The sequence below is a fragment of the Zootermopsis nevadensis genome, unplaced genomic scaffold, assembly GCF_977971745.1.
Source record: "Zootermopsis nevadensis isolate Lab colony 2312 unplaced genomic scaffold, Znev_1.0 Znev_ptg000066l, whole genome shotgun sequence".
NCBI lineage: Eukaryota > Metazoa > Arthropoda > Insecta > Blattodea > Termopsidae > Zootermopsis > Zootermopsis nevadensis.
Window position 1 is genome coordinate 2,674,660 of NW_028259197.1, and position 12,395 is coordinate 2,687,054.

At 41.1% G+C, this 12,395-nt stretch overlaps 1 protein-coding gene across 14 annotated transcripts in view; it reads right to left on the bottom strand.

Annotated features, from left to right (window-relative positions):
* Window positions 1–4,177: 4,177 nt before the first annotated feature.
* The window catches only part of LOC147871101 (GATOR complex protein Iml1-like), a 59,935-nt gene continuing 51,717 nt past the window's right edge, over window positions 4,178–12,395 (bottom strand). For 13 of the 14 annotated variants that reach the window (XM_087341251.1, XM_087341248.1, XM_087341263.1 and 10 more), the window contains one exon: window positions 9,872–10,031. The gene's annotated coding sequence lies outside the window, so the exon portion shown is untranslated. Of the gene's footprint in view, window positions 4,580–9,222; window positions 9,399–9,503; window positions 9,643–9,870; window positions 10,032–12,395 lie in introns of those variants that run through there. The other variant, XM_087341247.1, reaches the window with a different exon arrangement.

Below are 12,395 nucleotides of genomic sequence, written 5' to 3' on the forward strand. Positions count from 1 at the left end.
GTCAATGTATGTCCAAGGGTTTGAAGGATAGAGACATTTTAATTTTTCACAGTTATTCGAAAGTCAATTTTTCAAAGGCATATATCTCGCGATGTGTAGGAATCTGTGAGACAAACCTCATATCAGTATGAGGACACTTATATGTCAACTTCATGTCAGAGTCACGTCAATGTATGTCCAAGGGTTTGAAGGATAGAGACATTTTAATTTTTCACGGTTATTCGAAAATCAATTTTTCAAAGGCATTTATCTCGCGATGTGTAGGAATCTGAGAGAAAGAACTCATGTCACTGTGGGGTCACGTACATGTCAACTTCATGTCAGAGTCACGACAATGTACGTCCAAGGGTTTGCAGGATAGAGAACTTTTACTTTTTCGCGGGTATTCGAAAGTCAATTTTTCAAATTCATATATCTTCCGATCTGTAGGAAACTGAGAGACAAAACTCCTGCCGTGTCTTCAAACTGTTGGTAACGTATCTGAAACACGCGTGTCATTGCTAAATGTACCTCTGCCTTGTCTTCACGGTGGTACTGTCTTTTCTCAATCTCGTACGTCATAGGTAAATGTACTCTTGTCGTGTCTTATGGAATTCATCGGAATAAAGTATAAATATCACAAAACAACGCACTTGCATACAGCACACCAGCTCAAGGAACACAATACATCATCATACAGTAGCGTATGACACAATAAATTGCCATTTGAAATATTATAAATTCTGTGTGATGTGTGACTAATTTTTGTCTTAACAAACAAAATACGAGCTACAAAACATGCATGATGTGGGTGGGTGCGTGTTTGGGTTAATCTTCGTATGTATACATAGATTGGTAAATACATGAACGGATGGATAGATATGTAGATGGGTAAATAGATAAATAGGCAGACACATAGACAGGAGACAGAGAAACAGATACACAGAGAGAGAGAGATAGAGATATTCAGATAGATAGAATAGATAGATTATATAGGTAGAGAAACCGAGATATCTAAAGCCGGCCTGATAATCTTTTATACTCCTACTATTCTGTGGCCTGAGTGAACAACCGTCTGTCATCAAATGTTATATGAGTAAGGATCGCTTTTCACTACATCCTCGAAGCTAATTCTGAAAATACCTAAACCCCATCTCTAATGAGTATTTGTATTCATAACATATTAATAATATAATTGGCTTCTTTCTCTAAATAACTAAACTAAAATATTTAATCCAAGAATGTATTCCACACATACTCAAGTGTATCCACTCATGTAGCCAAAAATCTATTATGTCATATGAAAAAAGTAACGCAGTCCTCATACACGCCATGTGGGACGCTTGGCTGGAGAGGCAGTACAGTGTATACACAAAAGAATGGTGCGGTTTCAAACGTTAATAAAAAAATTATTTACCAACTTACATGTGCACAACATACACCGTCAGCGGCGGCAACTCTCAAAGTTTCTCATGCGTTCATTACAATCCTTCAATGTGTGCATCCTGGATCACACGACACACATCCACATGGTAATCAAACTCATCCCACACCAGCGCTGTGGAAAGACATGGTTGAGAAGCACTCGTACATTCCTATGAAAATGTCCAGTTGTAGAATGTAATCGTCATAATTGGTATTCAGTTGGGGTAACAACCAGCTTTCCAACATGTCCAGAAATGAGTCGCTGTCTAAGTTGCTTCAGCGAAGAAAGATGAGCCGTGCACTTTTTTGCTGGACACCGCACAGAAAACGTTGACTTTTGGAGAGTCACGCTGGTGCTCGGTTCCCCAGATACGGACATCGTGTATGTTCACCTTGCCACTGATGTGGAATGTGGCTTCATCGGAGAAGATCAGTCTTTCGACGAACCCATCTTCCTCCATTTTAAACCGCATCTCCTCGCAAAAGCCTCGCCTTTTCACTTTGTCTGATGGTTTAAGGGCCTGCACCAATCGCAATCTTGTACGGTTTGGCATGTCCAATTCCATGCTTCCTCTAGCCACTGACTTGCGGGGACTTCGCTGAAACGCCTCACGAACTCTTTCAATGTTGTCATCAGTCATACGAGGTCGACCAGGACTCTTGCCTTTACACAAGCATCCAGTTTCTACAAACTGTCGGTACCACCTGCTTATGTTATTCTTGTGTGGTGCGTCTTTTTGAAACCGTGCACGAAACTCACGCTCTGGACACCTCAAAACGGAGCACACAGAAAGCCTTCTCCTGCTGCAACGCCATCTTTGAAACCGGCCACGCAGTAAGCATGAGAAACTTGGACAGTTGCCATGTTCACAGCACCTGTTACTACTAGACACTATATTATCTTCACATCAAATTTTATGTCTTCCCTTCGGGGTTTTTTTCATACCCAAAATCCGTATTCACTTGTAATTTCTAAGTCATCCCCGATTTTTACCACGATTAATACTTTATTTCTGGATCCTCTGCAAGTCCGCGGTTCAACTACCGACAGCGACACAATCAAGTTCGGTCCAATTCAATAATATACACAGAAGATACCGTGAATTTTTCCTTCGGGTAAAACCGGCTGGAACGTGATGCTGTCCACGTATCTCTATCTAGCTAGCTGTTAAAGATGCACGTACCTAAACCTTCAATAACCCATACGCCTTCATGCCGTAGTGCGTAATTAAACACGGACGCAACTTATATTTAAAAAGAAATTAGTCTATCCCGTGTAAGTAATAAGATGATGAGAAAGAGCGAGAAGATGAAGATTTGCAATTCGTTTTCCTTCAAGGATGGAAACAAGGACTTCATTAGATAAAACCTCTCAACTACGGGATACTGGCAAAAACTAAGCTACAAACTACTTCTACTGCAACATTGAAGAGATAAATTTCACCCACCAGCGATGAACTGGAGGTTTCTTAGATGACGTCGTCGCTGGACATGGCAATCGTCCGTTGTTTCTCGTGTCGTCTGCTACAAGTTCACTCACGTTTCAGAGCTACGCGCTGCCTCCATTCACAAAGCAATGAGCAATTTTAGTTGACTTCTTTTTTTTGGGGGGGGAGGCTCTCTATGATTTCTGTATTATTTGATTTATATATAATATGAGCGACGTTCTTTGCAAATGACTTGACAATGCAAGCTTTCATAACTCTGAAAGAACAAGGGAATTAATAGAAAGTGTCGGATGCAAAGTTGAATTTTTGCCACCAAACTCGCTAGATTTAAATCCAATTGAGAACTTTTGGTTTGCCATCAATGCACACTTTAATTTGCTAGTACGCTACTATATAATTAATAATTATAATGTAACAAGTCATGGAAATTTTAGCTGCTGTTAAAATCTGATCTCATTGAAAGTCAACTCATATGCGAAAATTTAAAGACGAAATAGTGACATGTCGTTCTTCTACCTGTTATAAAGGGAGATGGAAACAGAGGTATACAAGCAAGTGTTACAGTTTTCGATGTTTCTACAATCGGAAAAAATAAAAGTACAAGTTATTTATTTATTTATTTATTTATTAAATAACATCTTGAACATATAACAATCTGAAAACTTCATTTAAAATCTCAGTGGCGGCGTTTCAATTATTTCGGCTTCAAAAAGCCTGTATTATTTTATTCACATGTTATTTGTATGTGATTTCGTTGTCCACTACGTCTCGTCCCTAATTTCAGTGTGGATCTCCCATCAATCCACACTTTAATGTCATAGTACTGATGCCTACGATACCATAAATCTCAATCACTTTCACTGAATGAACTTTGTCTGCGTCAGAGGTGGTTAAATTTGAACTGTACGTCTGTCCTGCAATATGATTGTAATCTAAGGGCAAAGCTATGTAAATAAAGAACGATAATGTAGTTTTCAGCCCCATGAAATTTTCCAAATTTAAAATCTTCCCCGCTTTATAGTTTGTGTTAGCAGACGCTTAAGTCACCTCAAAATTACTTAACTTGAAAAGCTAGCCGTTACTCAGATCATCAAAACAGAAAATCCCCACTTTTTAAAATCCTCAATATCTTCTATATATGCTTTAGCAAATCCCACCACTGCAACTTAACGCATGGTCTGTGACCTCACACCCTCAACATTTCTAATATTGTGGGCAAACTAACTGCGTCTTTGCTGGATTCCGCTGATATTCCGTTGCAGCGCAGCGGCTGGACTGCAGGGTCGATGATGTTGTTAGTGGTTAAGAATGCATGCAGCTACAACTCTACTCTAACCCGTCTATCCTCTGAGGGTAGGAAGAAGGCGAAAAAGAAGAAAAGAAAGAAGAAGACGAGTAAATAGAAAGAATCTGAATTCATTTTGCTCAAGGGATGGAACAAGCAAAACATTAATTGGAGACTCAAAATTAAGGAACATTGGAAGGAGTTTAACCCCTGCACCCCAGGCGTTAGTCGTGTGTTAATTTAAAATTAAAGTAATTCGTTTCACTCGCCAGCAAAGATGGTAGAAACGAAATATGCCGGAGAGATGACCGCCGACACTGGAAACACGACAAGAGTGCAGCGTCCGGGTTCCCCGGAGCGTGTAGACGCAACCGCACGGGTGAAAATGCCATGAAGATCCTCCTCTGAGTTTCGGAACCACGAAGATTCACTTGCCGTTCCCCTGAAACCAGACAGAATGTCCCATATAATGACAAGAATTTATATGTAGGGTCTGAAGCTCCATATTATTCATATTAACATTAATTACGATGATAGCAAACCAAATTTAAACATAACCGTGTGTTGTTCATTAATATTTACAACTTTTATTTATCAGACTAGAAGACAAAAGATTCTAAATTCATGGTCAACGTTATTTTGATTAGAACATACAAACAGCTTGGTTGAAAGTTATCTCCTAAACACAACACACTCTTTTCTGAAATGCTAGACTAATTATAGAAAAAGCACTCATTAAAAGCAGCTTCGGGGGGGGGATGCGGGTATTATCTGTCCCGACACTACGCCTCGGCCTCGCAAGATAGAAATTTGTGCCTTACATCTTCAATCTGCGCGTAAATTGTTATCTCCTGTTCTCACTGTGGTAATTGTGATGATTAAGTTTACCGACGTTTAGGAAATGATATTGCTACCTCCATCATAACAGCGATGATGGTGGGCCCTTATGATGACGCAACATCACAAAAGACATTCATAAAACATTTTTCGGTTATGATTATTTGCTCCCAAGCGATTTTGGACCTTACGGGATAACATTTATAAATAACCGTTGCCATGGTAACGCTGCTAAGAGATGTTGGGTCTAATCGGATAATTCTTATGATTATTATTGTTTACTACTTTACATTTTTGCCGTCATTCTTAGCGGGCAATTTATTAGTCTTAAAATTTTGTCCGTTATACCCCATAAAATGGCATGATTCTTCTAAAATATGAACTTGAAATTACATTGAATAAAGCGATAGCTGTCTACATTTAATGTGTCTTAAAATATGCTTCAGAATACTAAAAAGGACGAGAAAGATCTCTAACGATTGTCTGTCGACGGGGAGAGATTCGAACCCGAAACCTATCGAGTAGGACAACTCAATATTTATTTCTTTTATGTTTACTTACCCAACTCTCCTGATCTGTGGAACTAACCCTGACCGATCATTAAACAGACTACGTGCATGATGAGGGACCATACATCAAAGGAAGACAGTGATTTCTATCTACACCAAGACATTCCAACAGCACCAGGTTCTAGCCAGTGTGCTCAACGGTTAAACGGGTACGGGGTTACTGCGACCTGCTGTAAACATCTGACCAGTTAACGACGTATTACGGAACAGAGAATGACGTCCACATGTTCATAATCCCATGCTCTGGCAAAACAGATACGGGTGTAATTTGTCAATATTCGATTTAAAAGAAATTGGATAATAATCATTTTATGCGGAAAAGTTTACAAAGATATGAGAGACTCAAACAAGGAACAGAAATGTGATTAGTCCGTGAAACATTAAACAAGAATAATCTCTTTTAAAATTGACATATTGCAGAGGATATAGAGTCTGGATGTAATGACTCATACGACCCGGATTTAAAGAAATCAGATATTATTCGTTCAAGTATCATGTGGAGTAACAAATATTTCCGAGGAATATATTTCTTCCATCCTCAGGGCTAAAGATCGGTGAGCATTAATGTTACATTCTACAACATTAGGTGTAACTGGGAGGATAATATTAAAATTGTTCTTACGGAAGTACTTTTCAAGGTTGCGAAATGGATTAATATGGCTCAGGAAAGACACCAGTGACGGGATTTTGTGAACACTACGCTGAACTTTCCATTCAAGGCGGATAATTTGACTGGCTGAGCCTATTGTTAGCTTCTAACTCCCACCTCAGAAATTCGCAAGACTACCTTTGATGGTCATATCGATGGCAAAGCATGTAAAATTTAAAAAAGAAAGTAGTATGGCATCTGGTGTCATTTCAATAAAATAAATTCTTTCTAAAATAATTAATAATGCCATACACGCATACGATAAAAATAGAAATTAAAGTCTCACTGATTATTACAGAAATTTGGACATATAATAATAATAATATTTGCTTTAAAGGGTTATTTTGATCTGGGACCATGCACAGCTACTGTATAACTCACAGTCGAACGCACGTATATGTACGATGGTGTCCGACGCTACCAGAAGCTTGCTGGAATATCGGCTGGATACCGGCCCTGCGATACGACCTTAAGGTCAAAACGTGCCCCCCATTTCCAAACAACCATTCGCAGTCAATACTCTTCGTTTCTAACACGTACTACTAACATTACACAGGCCGATTTTCGTCAAATTCGATATTAACTGTATGTCACTATCTGTTACCTTCCATTGGTACTATCAGCCATGACCCTCGTTATTAATTTATGTATTAAAAGTACAAATCCACGATTAAGAATATCCATAAATTTAAACTTGCATGCATCTAGGACAAAAAATTCTGAATGGATTAGGCATTGGACAAGGCAGGTAGCTCCAAAATTGACTTTCGATATTACGCCCGTGCGCACAGACATGTTTAATTTGTTACCATGCACTTGGGCAAACATTACACGGATCCCTAGGGTCAAATCAACAGGTCACGCCGCCATTGTGCCAATTCTTTCAAGTACTGCATAATTTTTTGAAAGCGTCTCCACGAACAGCGGAGAATTTTATGGAAGTGCATTAAGACGCACTCTTTCAACCAAGGTCAACAGTTCATGACACGAAATAACAGAAAAAGATAATTATTTGTCTGAATTCGATTCCACAAGGAATTTAATCCATGGTTACACGTGATATGAGCAATGCGACAAAGTTGGAGAATGTGTAATATTCCTAAGAATTCCATTCACGCAGTGCATTTATTGAGACTATCTGCTGGTTTCTTCCAGCTTAAAACATGTTTTCAAACACGGCAGCAATTTCTTTCTCGTACTGAACACGTACACGTGTTCAACTTATCAAATGGGACACGAAGTGCTGGAAACAGCGACTTCTTCAAGTTTTGCTATTATTCTCGAGACAATGTTCAATGGCGCAACAAATATTCGAGCTGAGGAACGACTGGATTTTAGAGCAACACACACCTGAACGCGGTCCTAAATTCGTCAGAATCTGTCGAGAATCGATGAACCAATTTACTGTAACCTGAGTGTCAACCCATCCTAATCTTCGGAACTTATTAAAAACACAGACAGACAGACAGACAGAGAGAGAGATGCTTCAACTAAGTTAACAGTCCTATAATATTTCTTGATGATTTAGACAGGCGTAATACTTCGTTTCTCACTCTGTAAGACAATCCGAACTTGAAAACACTTAGGGAAAGAGATTCAAGAAGATTATTTACAAGCGAGTGGGGCGAAGTAATACTGATAAAGAAAAAGGTATGTAAACGGTACATTAAGCCTTCAACAGAGAATGCTTAATACCAATTAGTTCAATTCTGAAAGTTTACTTCAACGTATGTACAAAGTGTTTTATTTATGATGCCTTTTATATTTATGGATTTTCTATGATTCTCACTATAAACTACGATCATTTCCTTAAACAGCGTTAACCAGTTGATCTTCGTAATGGTGAAGAGTTGTGTTTTATTCGAGGTACGGACTGGATTCTTAAATATAAATCAGACGAACTATGATTCTCGGAATAAATAGCGATCATTTCCTTAAACAGCGTTAACCAGTTGATCTTCGTAATGGTGAAGTGTTGTGTTTTCTTCGCGGTACGGACTGGATTCTTAAATATTATTCAGACGAACTATGATTCTCGGAATAAACAGCGATCATTTCCTTAAACAGCGTTAACCAGTTGATCTTCTTAATGGTGAAGTGTTGTGTTATCTTCGCGGTACGGACTGGATTCTTAAATATAAATCAGACGAACTATGATTCTCGGAATAAACAGCGATCATTTCCTTAAACAGCGTTAACCAGTTGATCTTCGTAATGGTGTAGAGTTGTGTTTTCTTCGCGGTACGGACTGGATTCTTAAATATAAATCAGACGAACTATGATTCTCGGAATAAACAACGATCATTTCCTTAAACAGCGTTACCCAGTTGATCTTCGTAATGGTGAAGAGTTGTGTTTTCTTCGAGGTACGGACTGAATTCTTAAATATAATTCAGACGAACTATGATTCTCGGAATAAACAGCTCACAAAACTAGTCGCGTCCCTGGCAGACGGTTAATCCAAATCAATACAGACTCCGTACGCAATACTCGGTCCACCTAACACCAACAGCATTTCCTTACGAAATTTATCCAACAGAAATGAAGTAAGGACGACCAGTCAGTTTTTAAAATTTCTGTGTTTATACACGAAGAGAAAGGCCTTGACCAGTTAAACGACTGTCAGCTACACGATGACTGCCGTACATGTTTACAAGACAGACGCAAGAAACTGGTCTCATACCGCAAGTGTGCGTGTCCATCACCGGACACGCAACGTCTCTGCGATTGTCAGCATTTTCTCCTTTTCCAATCTTTCCCATCAACAATTCTCAAATGATCTGTAACTTTTCCTTTCTGTTTCCAACTCATAAAAGAACTCGATTCCTTACCGTACGTAGGGGGTTTCAAACATTCTTTGATTTTTGACGATATCGGTACCTTCGCGAAATCCCATCCACGTAGACCAGGTTTTACTCAGACACTACATTACCGTCGAGACATACTAATTTCTAATTTCCCACAGAACACTATCTACGAAAGTCATTATAATTTTGAATCAACCTCGAAATAATACATCACCGTACTCACCCGAGTCCATCGCTCACTGGTGCCTCATCGTTTCAGACGTCTCGAGCCAGACGACGTCACAGAGCAGCGTCCAGGAGCGAGACGTGGAAAAATCTTCTGGTTCAGAAATTCACGACGGCGATGAAGAATGATGATATCATAATCACCGTGAATGTGAAGAGGGCTCCGCCAATCACCTCAAAGCAGACATAATGACAAGAATTTATAATTACGTCGCTTCTGTACGTACGCTCTGAAACTCGATCAGTGGGCATTATCTGACAATTTCTCATTGTACTCACCGGAGTCCTTAGTTCGCTGCTGCTGTAATATAATTTTCGGGTTGTCGTGTTAGCGACCTCACGATGTAAGCGGCCGTCATCCTCACCGCTCCGTAAACCTCAAGTCTTGAACGAGTGTCACGTGGTTGTTACCACTGACCTAGAAGGAGACGGAATGCGTGGGCAGAATCACAGAACAATCAAAACGTAAAATAAAATAATATCTCAGAATACTTAGTTCAGTATTGCAACGTCATTTCAGCCATCTTGTCTTGTGTGACGTATGCCAAGTCACGTTGTATCGGTAACAGCACGCAATATAAGTTTTTCTCTCAACGTACTTTCAGAACTCTCTACTTCAGAGGACGGAATATTTCATGCAACTCACCTTGAATGACTTAAGTAGGCTCGCGTTGTACAGGACGTAGCACCCGAGGACCCACAACAGGACACATGTACTCTCGCATGTGCGTGTCACAGTCCTTGAGAAAAATATATAGACGATCTTATATCACTCCACTTTCTCCATGGAAAAGCGACGTAATTCACCTGTAAAGCCGCCAGACAGAAATGCCGATAAGTCAGGGTCGTTATCTATCCGACCAGGTTAAATCTGTATTCATTATGATAAGGTCAAATCCAGGAGTCAATTATAATCAATATTACAATTTTCATCGATTTGTGCTTACATTACACGTACAGTGAATGGAAAAAGAGGTGGAAATCCACACAATAAGAATTTATTATTATTATTTTCGCTTCAGATTTCAGGATTAAATTTTCAATGGTGCAAGGGTTAATAAAATCTAACTCAAAGACGTTTGTAATTTCTAGAGAAAATCGGTTAGTATTTTCACTATCACGAAATCGCCTGCATTCTTTAGAGCTTCGTACTACCACCACGAAACCTTCAACAACTCTTTGGCTGTCGAATAAATCGAGAATTAAACCAAACACAAGCTGAGACGTAATATCAAAATGGCCGACTGAAGCCCCAACTTACCTAAAGACTGCGTACATACGCGCTGTACCGAAGCAGGAGACAGACAAACGGAAAGAACTCAACTTGTTCGAGGAAACAAGTTTCGCGGAGCATGCTGGGAAAGGCAAAGATGAAAAACTCATCCAACGCGTGTCGGCAGAGATGACTAAGGGGCAGATAAAATTATACGTCCAGTAATAAAACACTAAAAGCGAAAATACTACGAGCAGCGAAAACTCAATGATTTAATCGAATGAAACCAAATCGAGGGACCGAGGATCCTGTAAATGGTCGTACAGAATAAAACAAGGCTCAAAAACATAAAATAAATGGCACCGTCCTCTGTGCGGGAACATCGGGACCCACCACAAGCGCCGTCCCGCACAGAGGGCGCAAGAGGTTATTTTGCTTTAAGAGGTTTGTTTTAAGTTCCTATGACCACTTAGCGGCTGGGGTTGAGCCCCCCTGTCGGTATTATTCCATATCAATTACCGCGCTTTCGTTGCTGGTACTATTTTCGAATTTTGAGTGGTCCTCTCATTATACCTAATCTTACTATGTTCCTGCTATATCCCCTAGACAAGATCTGTTGCCAGGTCGGTTAGTCGAAAGAGTTGAACGACTCGCCTCGCCCACGAGGTCCTGTTTTGCGTAGCGTGCGAGCGCAAAGCCAACGAGTTGGACTCGTCCGACTCGGGTGGTTCGTTGGAACCCGGCGCCCGGGCCATTGTCCGGAGCCGGGTCCGCGCCTCTGCTCGCTCAAGAAACGGCCTGGGCCTCCACCTCCCTTCGTGGGGTTAGGGCGCGGGGGTTAGGGCGCGGGGGTTAGGGCGCGGGGGTTAGGGCGCGGGGGTTAGGGCGCGGGGGTTAGGGCGCGGGGGTTAGGGCGCGGGGGTTAGGGCGCGGGGGTTAGGGCGCCCGTTTTGAATTCTGGTTGTGGATCCTATGTGGGATAATATGGGGATTTTTGGTGGGGAATCCTGCAGGATCGTGGGTAATATTATGTGGTGAATCCAGGGGAATATCCTGGGAATCATGGGTTGCGATCGTGGGAAATTCTGTTGGAAATGTTTGGTGGCAGATTCTGCTAGATCTGGGTAGGGAATCCTTGGTGGGGATCCTAGGAAATCTGTGGGGAATACTAGGATGGTCATGGGGAGTCCTGGTAAATCCGAGGAATCCTGGAGGGGGTTATAGGGGATCCTAGAGGTGATTGTCTTCGGGGATCCTGCCGTGATCCTAGAGGGCAGTGTCCAGGGAATCCTGGGGTCCTAGGGGATCCTGTGGTTCCTGGGATATGGTGATGCTGCAGGGATCCTGAGGGGATGGTCCCGGGGGGGCGATCTTGGGTAGGGGTGATCATGAGGGTTGGCCCAAAGAAGGGGATAGCCCTGGGAAGGGGTGCGACTGGGGTAGTGGCCCTGGGGTAAAGGGTGTGGCCCTAGGGTGGCTGGCTAGCAGAAATATTGGTGAGAAGATATAACCTTGAGATTTTTTAAGACCAGTATCTACGAAACTATTGGGCCGAATTTGTCGTGGCTTCCTTGACCTATACGTGACCTCATTTTGACATGAGTATGGTCAATCAGGTATTTGCCGTTTGGCATAAATACGTATGACCTTGAGAATTTTAAAGACCTCTATCTGGCAAACTTTTGGGGCGATCTTGTCTTGACTTTGTCATGACCTTGACCTAACAGTGACATCAATGTTACAAGAGAATAATCACTCTGATAACTGACGAAGATGTGAGGGCGAAATAATGTACAACAGTGGTCCCCAACGCGGTGCCCGCGTTGATACGGAAAGAGGTTATACTGAATAATAAATGCCGTTCAACCATGAACATTATAAAATCAAAGCACAGTTCTCTACGTACTAATGCCCATCTTGACGATTGCGAGCAGCAACATCATCCTACTCTTCCAAAT